The sequence below is a fragment of the Myotis myotis genome, unplaced genomic scaffold (assembly GCF_014108235.1).
Source record: "Myotis myotis isolate mMyoMyo1 unplaced genomic scaffold, mMyoMyo1.p scaffold_m19_p_8, whole genome shotgun sequence".
In the NCBI taxonomy this organism is placed as follows: Eukaryota; Metazoa; Chordata; class Mammalia; order Chiroptera; family Vespertilionidae; genus Myotis; species Myotis myotis.
Genome location: NW_023416390.1, coordinates 76,786,912 through 76,801,732, shown reverse-complemented (window position 1 = coordinate 76,801,732; position 14,821 = coordinate 76,786,912). Strand labels below are relative to the sequence as shown.

General features: G+C 38.5%; 1 protein-coding gene across 15 annotated transcripts in view; it reads left to right on the top strand.

Annotated features, from left to right (window-relative positions):
- Positions 1–14,821, top strand: part of R3HDM1 (R3H domain containing 1) — a 181,934-nt gene that overhangs the window by 43,615 nt on the left and 123,498 nt on the right. The window contains exon 1 of one of the 15 annotated variants that reach the window (XM_036318748.1): positions 1,524–1,633. The exons of the other annotated variants lie outside the window; for them this stretch is intronic. The gene's annotated coding sequence lies outside the window, so the exon portion shown is untranslated. Of the gene's footprint in view, positions 1–1,523; positions 1,634–14,821 lie in introns of those variants that run through there. 15 annotated transcript variants of the gene reach the window in all.

The window sequence follows — 14,821 nt, the reverse complement described above, 5'->3', positions numbered from 1 at the left end:
GGCCCGGTGCACGAATTTGTGCACCAGTGGTGTTCCTCAGCCTGGCCTGCAGGATCAGGCTGAAACCGGCTCTCCAACATCCCCTTAGGGGTCCTGGATTGCGAGAGGCCACAGGCCAGGCCGAAGGACCCCACCTGTGCATAATCAGGGCTGGAGAGGGACGTTGGAGGTTGGCCGGCAGGGGAGGCGCCGCAGGAGGTTGGCCTGCCATGGGAGGTTGGCTATGGGAGAGCACTGACCACCAGGGGGCAGCTCCTACATTGAGTGTCTGCCCCCTGGTGGTCAGTGTGCATCATAGTGATCGGTTGACTGGTCGTTCAGACATTCAGTCACTTAGGTTTTTATATATATAGTTAACTAAAGTCTACTTAAAGGGTTGAAATAGAGCCTATTTTGAAAAAGCAGTGTCATTTTCCAGTTATAAAGTCAGTGTCTTCCTTTGCTGTTTACTAAGCTAGTGCATAGGGCACTGCTGATCTGTAGGGTTATATAAACTGTAAAACTTACTTAACCTTTTAGTGGCAAAGAAAAGTAGTATTTCTGGTTAGTGGCATTCATTTTTCCTTATAGTAGTACAGGTAGTGTATGAGCCTTGTCTGATAGGATCCTTATACAGCATTCCTATATGCTTACAGAAAGAGGGATCTTTGTTTCATGAAATGGGAAACACAGGCATGTGCTTTACCCAGCTATCACAGAAATCAATTCGAATTTTTTTTAAAAACCACATCTGCTTATTCCGCGTTCTGTCCATTAGACACAGTTGGTTTTTCCTTCATTTTATTTTTCTATATCCTCATAGTTATTGAACATTGAGTTTTATAAAATTTGGTTTCATTTGATTCCTTTTCTTGTAAGTTCACCGCTTGAGCTGATATAGACAAGCATTTGACACAAGCAGAATTGTCCTCTGATCGCAGTTCTATTGCTGTCTCCATCTGGTGGTATAAAGAAGTAATGCTCCTAGCAGAATAAGCATGCTCATTTTAGCAAAACAAATTAAGAAATAAGGAATTATTCTCTCAATACATTTTCTTTGTGACAATTAAGTCAGTTTGAAAGTGCAAAACTATCACGGTATGCCAGCTTTTGTAGGCAGATGGTCTTTGATTTTTTTTAAGCTTTTTGTTAGTGATATTAAAGTGTCAGAGTTAATAAAAATCTAATATATTGACTATGCCTAGATTCTATACATCTTATTCCTTAGGGAATTAGAGGAAATATTCTTTGAACTTTTTTCATCAGTGTGAGGTCAAGCATCAGTGTACAACAAATTTTTAATAGCGAGAAATCTCAAAAATCCTGACAGTCTGCACATTTACATTTTCATGGGCTTTTGCCTCACTGCTTCTGTGAATTGCTGATGAAGAGCTCAATATAGCTTCTGATGCATTTCAGACATTCTGGGTGGTGACTGGCTAGAGTGTTACTGACATCACAACATACAGCTGTTGACTTTCTATTGTCTCTGAGTCCTCAGCAAGTGCTTTCGCAGTGCTCTCCCAATGCCTCATCAGTCGGCTGTGTGTGTGGTGAGCTCTGGAGGAGCAGGGCAGAGCAGCAGTTTACAGATACTATGGAAAGTACATTTTCATTTACTCTGTGTGAGGAAGCAAATACCAATACAATGAAGGTATGTGACTCTTAATTCCTTTAATAAATGGATGCAAAAGGTAACCAAATATATGAAGAGTTATTTATGTTCACGTAGTACCTTAATTATTGCAAGGCACATGTGTGAGGTAAAATCCTTGCCATGTCCAAGGTTTTTTTTTATTTTTGCAATGATGTATTTGTTTAGGTTGACAGAATGAGGAATAGGAACCACTTCTCAGCTGTAGTACAAATTTCTTCTCCCCTACCCCCAAAATTTGTGATACTCCTTGTACCTTGTTGATAGAATGGTTTATATGTGTGCTCATTGGTATTTGCATATAGCAGAACAAATTGTCAGTTGGAAAAATGACTTCACTTTCAAGTTCATCTTAAAATAGACATGGTGTACGTCTTTTTCGATCTTAAAATTTTCATGGTGAAACAAATACAGTGTGGATGAGAGCCTTCTTTTGGGAATTAGGAAACTAAGAGCCCTCAACTTTTGAAATTGATGTTAATTTTTTTACCCTTTTTTTTGAGGGGGAGTAGAATAATTTTTAAAGTGCTTATAATAGCAAAACCTAGGTCTGTCATTACTATATTTAGCATAATCAGATAACACATTGCAAAAGAGAGCAAATGCTAGTCAACTGTCATTTTTCTAGAACTATCTGATTTTTCTAATCATACTGTCTGAAAACTTTGACATTTATTTTGATATTTTGTGATTTTTTAGACTAGAATCTCACCATATAGGTGATACTGAGTAACTATGTCCATTAATGTGTAACTGACTTTTTGAAAGGATTTTAAAAGTTCTCCTTGCTTTTTACCTTGAATTAGCCAAAATTTTAACAGTATTCAAAATTGCTGTGATATTTTCAGTCTTCCTCTTCTCCATATGAAAGTTATTCTGAGCTTGAAAAATAGCTCTTTCTTTTTTATAAAGGAGATAACAGTAAAATCACTAACTGGCCTTTCATCAATGCTGAATATCATTACTCTTCCTTTTATTTTTTTCTTATTTGCAACTGTAAGTAATTTAGGGTCATGAAAATATTAATAGCTATTATTAAAATTAGAGTCTTTTATCAGATATATTATTTTAACCTAATGCCAGGAAAATTTTATCATTTCTTTTTTAAGCTTCAGGTATTCTTTTAAATTTTATATTGAGAACTACAAAAGAAAAAAAAATAAAATAGTACACACTCTGCATTCTTACCTACAGCTGGTTTTATTCATCCTTTGTCACATTTCACTTTTTTCTTTTTTGTAACCTTTTTCATTTCTTTTCTTTCGGTTTTGCTAGTGTTTCTCTGGGCGTGTTTCTCTCTCTGTGTCTTCTCTCCATTTCTTAGTCCATCTTTCCCTCTCCCCCTCTCCGTCTGTCTTCCCACCCCTTCTTTCTTCCCCTCTCACTCTTCTTTTATTCTTCTGTGCCTCTCTTTCTTCCTACCTCACTGTTCTACTGTTCCTATTTGTGTCTCTCTCAGTTTCCCTGACTGCTCTTCTTTCTGTCAGTCTTTATGCCTCCATCCTTCCTTCTCTTGGCATTTTGCTCCCTTTTCTACCCTGCCTCCCCTGTCCAAGCTTTACTCACATATACTCTCCAAGTTTTCATTGTCATACAGATTTTCAGTTTTCATTGGAACCAAATCTGCACTTTACTTTAAATTTTTTTTGTTAATTAATAGCAGTTACTGAATGCATTTTAATTTATGTTAAATTCTGCACTTTATAATTAAATTTATTTTGAATAGATTTTACTCTTTGCTCAATTTCTTTAATTTTTGGAAACATGTTTTAGGCCTTACAAGTGGCTTGAGATGATCAGATGTTGAAATCATCATTTAAAATGTTTTATCTTCCAAAGATACACGTTTTAGATTGTTAAAAGGAATTAGTTTCCTCTTTAGTGATTTTTCTATTAACTTACCAGGTTGTTTTGTTTTTGTTTTAGCAATGTGGCTTTATGTGTACCATTCTATATTTTCCAAATGTGTTATAGTGGATATATATTTGGATGTTTTCCATTAATTTTTAAATTTTTATTTTTAAATAATTGTAAATTCAAAGAAAGTAGCAAAAATAGTACAGTGAGTCCCTTGTGTGTTTTTAAAGATTTTTAATATTTTAAAAATGTTGTCCTCAATATTTTGTATATCTCATATCTCAGTATTTAAATATGAAGAGCAAAAACTTAGCACTTACCTATTTACATAATCACAAACCTAGCAATTATCATCATATTTTTTTAATTTTATTTTGTAAAGCAGATTAATATAGCCATTTTATGAAGGCATAGTATATCTTAATAGCACTGTGGTTTTATGATAACTAACATAGAGCTATCAGGGAAGAAAATTAAGTTTATTGTTAAATTATATATGTGTAACAAGCAAAGAAAGATGTATAAGATGAAAATCTTTTCAGAGCTGAGTCATTTTTTCTATAACTCCCTTCTCTGAAATTATGTAGTACTTCTCACTTCTACATTCTTTTGATGCTTGTATAGTTATCTGCTATATAATTAGGCTCCTCACTGTGTGGGGCATGGGGTGGGGTGAAATAGAACCAAAATATCATTACCTCTGTAAACTTCTTGTTCTACCTCCATAGCCGCCTGACCCTCATTCTGATATATATATATATGATATTAATAGTGTTAGTACAATGATTTTTATTTTTTCAAACTAAGTTCCTCTAAGACTTAGAGTTCCATAGATGTACTTTAGGTACTAGAGAAAAACCTGAAGCGCAGTTATTTCTCAACCCAGCCCCAGCTTCTCACTTGACCAGAGCAAGTTAGTGTAAAAAAAAAAAAAAAAAAAAGTGTCATCCCTCAGTATCTGCAGGGGATTCCGGATCCACCTCAAATACCAAAAATCCAAGGATGCTCAAATCCCTTTAATAAAATGGTGAGTGCTCCCATATACTTTAAATCATCTCTCCATTACTAATAATACCTAGTACAATGTAAATGCTATGTAAAAACTTTTATACTGTATTGTTAGGAAGTAATGACAAGAAAAAAATCTCTACATGTTCACTACAGATGCAGTCATTGTAGGCCTAAATACATAGTCCAGTCAGCAAAAACATAACTTAAAAAAAAAATTTCAGTCTTTGGTTTGTTGAATTCACAGGCGCAGAGCTCATGGATATAGAAGGCCAGCTGTACATGTGTACACATATACACACACATATATATATAGGGTTCTTGGTTCTCCTTATATTAATCCAAGTTAACAACCCTAATTTTATATATAACATATATAGTATATAAAATAAAAAACAAGAGTTGCTAACTAGAATTCACATAAAGGAGTCTGAAGAACCAAGAAACTCCTAAATTGTCTGTGAGCATACTCAAGTATGGGTGCTACATTTACTCATTCTACTATGTCAATTTGACATCTTTCCCCTTTTCCTTTATTTTCACTGGTTAGAAGGGTATATAATTTCCTCCTTCAACAGCAAGTACTTCCACAAAAATCATGTGCAGCTTTTTACAAGTACAGTGGGGCCTTGACTTACGAGTGTCCGGACTAATGAGTTTTTTGAGATACCAGCTGTCTCTCAGCCGATTTTTTGCATTGAGTTGACAGAGTAATTTGAGTTAACGAACTCCTTAACGAGCTCCTTAACAGGCTCGGTCTCAGAATGAATTAAACTCTTAAGTCAAGGCCCCACTGTAGTGTGAACATACACAATTACTGATTACCACACACATCTGATGTTATTCGACAACTAGAGGCCTGGTGCACGAATTCATGCACATTGAAAGGAAATGAATTAGAAGAAGTATTTTAATATTGGTATTCACCCTTTCTCTATAATAGAAGTGTCAACCAAATTCGCAATTGATGATGACAGATCGAAACACACGCATGCGATTGGCACCAGTGAGAACTTTATATATATATATAGATAAACTTGCTTAGTTAGACCTGCTTTCTTATTTAGCTAAACTTTTTCAGCCCAGTGAAGCACCCCAACTTCTCTTTCAGGTAATTGTCAGCAACACAGCAGTAAATACCAACACGAAGCAGATTATTATTGTAGATCACACAAGGAGAACAAAGGGTAAAATATTTAATTGCAGCAGTGTTTGACTATATTCTGCATTTTGAAAACCTGAAGTCATTTTCAAGGTCCACCATTCCTTTTCAGTTGGGTCAAGTTTTTAAACTTCCTAAATCTCCATCTTCCGGCTAATGAAAAGAAAATAGGATTCCACTGAGTCTCCTATCTACCTATTCCAGGACTTCTATGAGAATCAAATGAGATGAGGCATGGGAAAACGCTTCACAGATATTTGGTTAAAATGTGAAATGTTTGTACCTGGCTATAAAGCAAGTCGGGTTCCTGGGCTGAAGAAACTCCAAGGAGGCTAGTGGCCACTAGGGCAGGGGTGGGCAACCTTTTTGTGAGTGTGTGCCAAAACCAGCAAAATCTCAGACTTAAAATTCTTCTGCGTGCCAACCCTAATTTTTTGAGAACATGTTATGCCTACTTGATATCTCTTAAGGTGTACGTATGTGAAGAACCTTGAAGAAATAATAAAATTCATTCGAGTGACAAAAACAGTATATGATGACGAAAAATACATTTATTTTTTAATGTGTACATGTACACTGATAGTCCGACAGAAAACTTTATGACTCCGTTTGATATTATCAGTGGGACTTTTGCTGCTGCATCACTGATGACAGAGATTTTATATCAGGTTTATATTTCGTGACCTTCAGAGATAAGCACAAGCTACTACTTTCATACGTCAGGCTACTCCTATTAAGAGACTTATCAAAATTCATCACTGAGAACAAAGATTCACAAGCGTATGTGGATGAAACCAAAACACGGTCAGATCTAGGAAGGCAGGGAGAGTTAAGGCAGAGGCATAGAAATTGCTCTTCCCCTCTCTCGTCCATCCTATGTCTATGTCTATGGTCTATGGTCTTTAAGATAGCTTGTTATGTAAAATTATTTATTTAAGATGCACCTACACTGAATTTATCTGAAAAATTTTTAAAAAAGTCGATATTAAGAAAAAAAAATTGTGAATGGAAGGTTATAAGAGAGGGTTTCGTGTGCCAGCAAAAGTTACTGGCATGCAATGTTTGGCATGCGTGCCAGGGGTTTCCCACCCCTGCACTAGGGAGAGGAAGCCAGGTGTTGGTACATGACGTCATTATGTTTCCGGACTGGGCTGGGCTGTGGGCCGCAGTTTGAGCCATGGGGTCTCAGCAGTGTCGGCTGTGATTTGGTGGGCTGTCGCTCCCGGGTGGTGGCAGGGCCTGTGTCCCACTTGGGGAAAGCCGAGTGTTGCTGTGGGGGTGCCAAGACCACGGTGCTGTTTCTCTGTATATGGCCAGTACATGTCACAACAGCTCCTGCGTTGAGCGTCTGTCCCCTGGTGGTCAGTGCGCGTCATAGCGACCAGTCAGGCAGACACTTTTATATGTATAGATATGAGATCATCAGAAATAGCAGTACACAGTACTTTCAAAGTGCTAACTAAACCATAACTTCTTTTAATAAATGGAAAATGAATTACAACAAAAGTTGAAGACTGTATGCCCCCACTGTTTCATTGAGCTCCAATGAAACAATTTTAAAGAAAACCAAAGAAATGTATTAAATATTAATAACCACTGAAACAGTTTGATGTGGTGGACATAGCTAGGAAGTAATGAAAGAAAGCCATTTGAAATGTATTTGAATCCGTATTTATTTTGTGCAAGGAATAGGGAGTTGACAATCAATTAAATTGGACAGAACCTTAGGTACTCTAAAGAGAAGTTCTCTCTGTTAACTCTATGAATATAGTGTATCGTGTAAATTTCTAGAGATCATGAGGTTCTCAGTGGAGTTCACTCATTCCTAGCAGGAGTATCTTCTAACTATAAAAGTGTTTGCACACATCTGTTTATAGAGTGTGAATTAAAGGTATGTGATGGTAATTGAAAGACACCTGTTCTACCTCAAAGCTGTTTTTAAGCTATTTTTACTAACCATGAAATACTCTCTGACTAAAAGAAGAAATAAAACATTTTTTAACCAGTTTTTCTGAATCCCTAGGTGCTTTCTTAAAAGAGGGCTGTGATCCTTTGTTAGAAAGAATGTAGTTTACAATTCAGGAAGTGAAGGGTGGCACATTAGTAGTTCTAAAACAGAATTTCTATCAATTGTAACCTAAATTAAAATGCTACAAAGGGAACAGATTTTTGTCATAGAAGGAAATAGGTCATGTTATACCTACTGATTCAAATGCTAAAGAATATAAAGTTTCACATGTTGATGAAACATATTAAGCTGTCCAAGAACCTTTGGGTGGTTAGATAAATGTGCCAGGAGTCCAGCATGACTTCTGCTAAGAGTCTTTGATGACAGAGCTTAACACTTCCTAGGGTTTTCCTTGTGATCCTGTGATAAGAATGAAATGCTAGTCATGGGGTAAAGTACACAGAGATAAATTAGTTATATTAGTAATACAGAGGAAAAAAATCAAGTGAAATAGAATTTAAAGAAGCAACGAGAACACCACAGCAAAAGCTAAGTAAAATAGCATTAAAGACTGAAGGTTTCATATAAAATGGCCTACCACTTGCCAGTCTGTGTAAAGCATATGCATCCTCATTATCGATATCAGGAATGATTTAATAAGGAAACTGGGATTTGCTCATGAGGATGTTCATATTTATTCATGAACTATAAACTACAGATACTATCATGCTATGAATCTAGCACAAAATACATTAGTAAAGAATGTAATGTATTTTGCTAAGTGAAATAAGTCAGTCAAAGAAAGACAAATACTATATTTCAGTTAGATGGAATCTAAATAACAAAATGAACAAATTGAAACAGACTTACAGACACAGAGTGGACTGGTGGTTGCCAGAGTGGTTGGGGCTGGCATACTTGGTGATAGAGGTAAAAGGATTAAGAAGTACACATTGGTAGTTGCAAAATAGTCAGGGGGATGTAAAGTACAGCAAAGGGGATATAGTCAATAATCTATAATAATAAAAGGGTAATATGCTAATTAGACCGGACACCTTCTGGATGTCATTCTAGACATCCTTCCTGATGAAGCCGGGGCCGGAGGGAAACCAGCCCAGGTCCTGGGTGCCTGCCGGTGCCAGAGGACGGAAGCAACCTGGGTCCCGGGTGCCTGCCCATGGCTGGAGGGGGGAAGCATCCCGGTTTCGGGGTGCCAGAGGGAAGCCGGTGCCATTAGCCAGGGGAAGGAAGGCCTACTCTTGCATGAATTTTCGTGCATCAGGCCCCTAGTATTGCAATAACTATGTATGGTGCCAGGTGGGTCCTGGAAATATCTGAGGGAACACTTGGTAAAATATATGATTATCTAACCACTATGCTGTACACCTGAAACGAATACAAAATAATATTGAATATAAACTGTAATTGGGGGAAAAAAAAAAAAAAGAATATATGAGACGAGACTATGCAAAATAGTGGTAACTTCAGTGACTTACGACACCAGCTAGCCCAAAGTTAGGCCAAACTTCACAGGTTAAGGGCATAGTCCTCCACAAGCATACCCTTACTTTAGACCAGCTGGCTACAAATTGAAAGGTTCCCATTACCCTCTCATAATTCACTAGAACTTACAGAACTCAAAAAAGTTCTAGACTTATGACTACAGTTTTATTAGAGAGACCCAATGCACGAAATTCCTTCACAGGTAGGGTCCCTATGGCTGCTGCCTGCCTGCGGGGGCCTCCTTCCCTTCCCCCAGCTGCCTGCTGCCAGTGGCCACCTTCCTCTGGCCGCCTAAGGCTGCCAGCCAGGGCCTCCCTTCCATCCCCTGGCCAGCACCGCCCCCTGGTCAAACTCCCAGAATAACTCCCGGTCAAGGGGACAATTTGCATACTACACTTTTATTATATAGGGGATATAAATCAGATAAACCAAAAGGACAGACGCATAGGGCAAAGTCTGGGAGTGTCTCCATTGCAAAGCTTTCCTTGTCCTCTACCTGTGGAGTTAGGATGTATTACCCTCTTAACATGATGATATATGACAATATGCAGAATATTGCTGTCCAGGGAAGCTCACCCAAGCTTCAGCATTCAAAGTTTTTGTTGGGGATTATTAGTAGGCATGATTCGCCATGCAGTTGAACCCAGTCTTCAGCCCTACTTCCCTTCCCAGAGGCCATACTGATATCACATGGCTAAAGCCCCAACTTTCTAATACCATGGTTAGAGTCCCCACCCTGTGTCATCTCATTAGTATAAACTATGTCAGGGCCCACCATGAGCCACCTCAATAGCATAAACTATCAGGCCCACCATCAGTAAAGATTCACAAATTCCAAAGATTTAGAAGCTACCAGGAATAAGGAATAAAGGCAAGCCAAATTCTTTATTCTCTTAACTATTGTTAGTGTCTTTGGTGTTCTATATTGGTTTTCTGTTTCTCATTATAAGAGATAATTCTTAGGTCAACAGAATAAATAAGTGTTTCTCATAACCACTTTCTTCTAGCCAGTTTCATAACTAAAAAGCATCTCTAAGTAGATAATATACTGTTTAAACAATTAGTTATAATAAGTTTAAACTAGGTATGGAACAAAAATCTATATTCTTACTTCTTACATGCTGATTAAGTTCTCTCACATCCTCATTATCTGTGCCCAGTTTTCCGGAATCTAAACCTTTGAATGTTCTTTATTTCCCAAAGCATGGTCAGATAGTAAGACCATCCTTTTTTTCTTCCATATAGTTTTTAAAAGATATTTTATCATGTGTCAAGAGATCTTTCTACAACCTGATTTATTTTAATCTTGCATTTAACACTTACATAGGGAGTTCCCAGTATAATATGAGATGATGATAGGTTTAGAATTAAGGGGAAATTCATTTTACCCTTGCTAGCACTGTATTAGGAGGTACATAACTAATATAACCTTCAGGTATAGAATTATATTAATGGCCCTGTCTTTATTCCATTTTCTCTTGCCATCATCTGCCATTATCTGAATACCTTCAGAATCTCACCAAGTTATCCCAGGATTCTCCAAGGTCTCTCCTGTGAGCTTATGAACAGCCCTTTCATGCTCTTCCAGTTTCATTGTTCTCTGGCCCACTGCCACGTTTGCTAGTGCGTGCCATAAATTTGCTCATATCCTTGCCAAAGATTTTGTCTCTTAGAGCTACAGCAGAATTAGTCTTCAGGGTATCATATTGACTAGAATCTTTTGTGCTGGACTTGATTGCCTAAACACCAGGAGCTATGTGCTTTTTCCACTTCTCCCCTGGTTTGGCTCTCTAATGAAAATACTTTCTTTAGCCTCTGCTTTGGCTCAAACTAGGACCCCTGCGACATAAAGATGTATGTAGAGTTCTTTTAGTACACTAGCACTCCTAATTTCCAACTTTTTACATTTTGATTTGGTGTTATGAGGCTTTTTAAGCACTGGACCACACAGTGATGTAAAGTTAGATCTGGAAATGTCTGTGAAAGAACATTCAGCCTGTTCTAAGGCCAAGTAGTACCTGAGCTGTCTCATTTAAATTACTCCCATTGCACTGACCTCAGTTAAAGGATTGCAGAAACCTCCAGTTTGTAGTCTACAGACTTCTCCCCAAAAGGATTTCACCTAAACAGTCCTGGATGTTGACGTCAACCTTAACTAGCCTCCCCTCAGAGACTCACTCCAGTGTTTATCCTCACCCACTGTTCTCTCCAAACCCCACAGCCATCCTAACTTCCTCACTTCTACCAGATAGTATTCTGGGTAAAATCCATATCTATACTAATAAAAGGGTAATATGCTAATTAGACCAGACGTCTTTCGGTCATCTTTTTTTGTTGTTGTTTAAATATATTTTATTGATTTTTTTTTTTTACAGAGAGGAAGGGAGAAGGATAGAGAGTTAGAAACATCGATGGGAGAGAAACATCAATCAGCTGCCTCCTGCACACCTCCCACTGAGGATGTGCCCGCAACCAAGGTACATGCCCTTGACCGGAATCAAACCTGGGACCTTTCAGTCTGCAGGCCGATGCTCTATCCACTGAGCCAAACCGGTTAGGGCTTGGACGTCCTTCTTGACAAAGCCACGGTGGCAGAGATGGTTAGGGGCGATCAGGCCAGCAGAGGAGAGCAGTCAGCAGCAATCAGGCCGGCAGGGGAGCAGTTGGGACATCAGGCAGAGGCAGTTAGGGGCGATCAGGCTGGCAGGCAGAGGTGGTTAGGGGCAATCAGGTAAGTAGGGGAGTAGTTGGGGCGATCAGGCAGGTAGGGAGGTGAGCGGTTAGGAGCCAGCGGTCCCAGATTGCAAGAGGGATGTCCGACTGCCAGTTCAGAGTGCCCTCTTGCACTCCGGGACCCCTGGGGGATGTCGCACTACGATTTCGGCCCAATCCCCACAGGCCAGGCCAAGGGACCCACCTGCGAAAGGGACCCCGCTCACTCCGCAGACGTCCTTCGAGCCCCGGAGCTGCTCCAGATGCAGCTGGCCAGGGAGGAACCGAGGGAGGTTGGCTCCAGCGGGTGTCCGGCCCATCTCGTCCAGTCCCACCCTGCCGATCACCTTCTAATTAATTTTCTTTCAATGTACCCAAATCCTTGCACTGGGCCTATAGTAAAATATAAAAAGAGTTTGTGAGATGTGAATTTCCTCCATTTCCTACCACATTCCCTTCAGTTTCCTGAGGACAATAAACATTTTAAAAGAATATCCTTCCACTTCTGCTTCTGTCTCAAACATTTTCTCATTTCTTCCCACCTCAGATATTCCATCTCACCCTCATCCATTTATACTCTTAAACCTCCAGCCTATCTTCCTCCTTTCTCTACTGGCTTCTTCTCTTTGGCCTATACACTTTCCATCCTGACAGACTTTCCCCAACTTTGCATTTCTTGCTGTCCTTATTCCCAAATTTAGTAGACCTTTTTGGTCCTCCACCTCCCTACTCATCTCTCAAGGTTTTGGTGTTCCCTTTGGATTCTAACCCATGACACTTTTCTTACTCAGTGACTCCTGGCAACTTCATCTATGTTGATAAGTCAAAGCTTCCATCAATACAGTTACTCTACCCAAAGAATGGCATCAGCTCTCCTCTTCTCCTTAGCTCCAAGTCATCCTGTCCCTTGCTAGATTTCTCCAACTGGATGTCCTGAAGGCACATTAAATTACTGTGTACAAAACTGAGATTGTTCTGCACCAAATCTTCTTTTGCCTCCTCAACTATTTCTTATGTTAGTGAGTAGCAAGCACCACCTACACCTTCATTGTGTCCTGTCATAATTATTCCTGCTGTCACTGCCCTAACCTTACTACTGACCACCCCTGGTTCTAGTTAGCTTCCTCCAATTAGTTACTTTCTGTTATATTAATCTCTTTATTTCTAGTAGCAATGTGATGGCTTAAATAGCAAGAACTCTGGAGCCACACTCCCTGAATTCAAATCCTAACTCTGCCACTTACTATTCTTGTAATCTTGGGCAAGCTACTTAATCTTTCTCTACCTCAGTTTTCTCGTTTATAAAATGGGAATAAGAACACCTACCTGATAGGGTTATTATGAGGATTAAATGAATCAGTACAGTGAAAACATAGGGAATAGTACTTTGTGAATAATAAGTAACTACTTAAGAGTTTGCTATTAATATTGGTTTTAAAGTACATATCATAATCGGTAATTACCTTATTTGTCTGCATAGAATGTAAGCACTTCGAGTACTGGGATCCTGTCTGCTTCACTGCTATGTCCTCAGCACTTAGAGCAGTGCTTAGCACATAGTTTCTAATCAAAAGATTAGAGTGAATGAAATCTCTCTCTCTCTCTCTTTCTCTCTCTTTTATTTTGTTGTTTGTTTTTGTTTTTGTTTTACCTGCTAGAACAGAGTTTATCTATCCTGAAGCTAACATAATTCTCCATGGTTTCTCTTAAAATAGTTCCCTATTATTCGGGCTTTCACGTCCCTCATGAGATCAAGAACTAAACTTCTAATCTTAACTTCAGTTATAGCCACCCTTTGATGCTCTTTTCCTGTTGTTTGTTTTAGAATATTAATCAAAAATATCAAAACCAGGAAAAGGAACATTATAACAAGCATTCAGTATTTACTACTCAGAATTAGCAGATGCTAACCTTTTCTTATATTTGCTATATTTCTTTTATTTTTATTTTTTTTTAAATATATTTTTATTGATTTTTTACAGAGAGGAAGGGAGAGAGATAGAGAGTTAGAAACATCGATGAGAGAGAAACATCGATCAGCTGCCTCCTGCACATCTCCTACTGGGGATGTGCCCGCAACCCAGGTACATGCCCTTGACCGGAATCGAACCTGGGACCTTTCAGTCCGCAAGCCGACGCTCTATCCACTGAGCCAAACCAGTTTTGGCTCTTTTATTTTTTTAAGAAATAAAATAATTAAGTCATCATTGAAATTTCTTTTTTACTCTCACCTAAAATCCTCCCTTTCCCTCTCTAAAGATAATTACTAATATGAATGAAATAGGTATTTACCCTTCCTATACCTTGATTGTATGGTTTTTAAATTTTTACATAAAAGTTATAATGTATTGTAGAGACGATTCTGCTTTTTCTCTAAACATTCTAACATTCTTTGGGGAACTTTTAAATATAACTTTAGTTCATTTTAATTGTTTTATATTTTGCAATATGAGTATACTGCAATTGTTAGGCCTTTTTTTAAAAATATATTTTATTTTTTAAAGAGAGGAAGGGAGAGGGATAGAGAGTTAGAAACATCAATGAGAGAGAAACATCGACCAACTGCCTCCTGCACACTCCCTACTGGGGATGTGCCTGCAATCAAGGTACATGTCCTTGGCCGGAATCGAACCCGAGACTCTTCAGTCCACAGGCCGACGTTCTATCCACTGAGCCAAACCGGTTAGGGCAGGCCTTTTTTTTAAAATCAGTTTCTCTATTGATAGACATTTGGTCTTTCCCATTTGCTTTTAAATAAAACAGTGCAGTGAATATTTGTGTATGTCTCCTCATTCACATGAGTCTCTTTAATGTGTAGGTTTAGAAGTGGAAATATTGAGCCCTAAGACTTGAGGAATTTAAACTTCACTTGATATCATAAATTGTTTACTTAGTGTTTGAGAGTTCCCATACCCCATGCCCTTGCTAACTCTAGTTATCATCAGTTTGGTTTTTTTGTTTTCCTCCCCAGGTCATATGCTCTGTTTCTATTAAATGG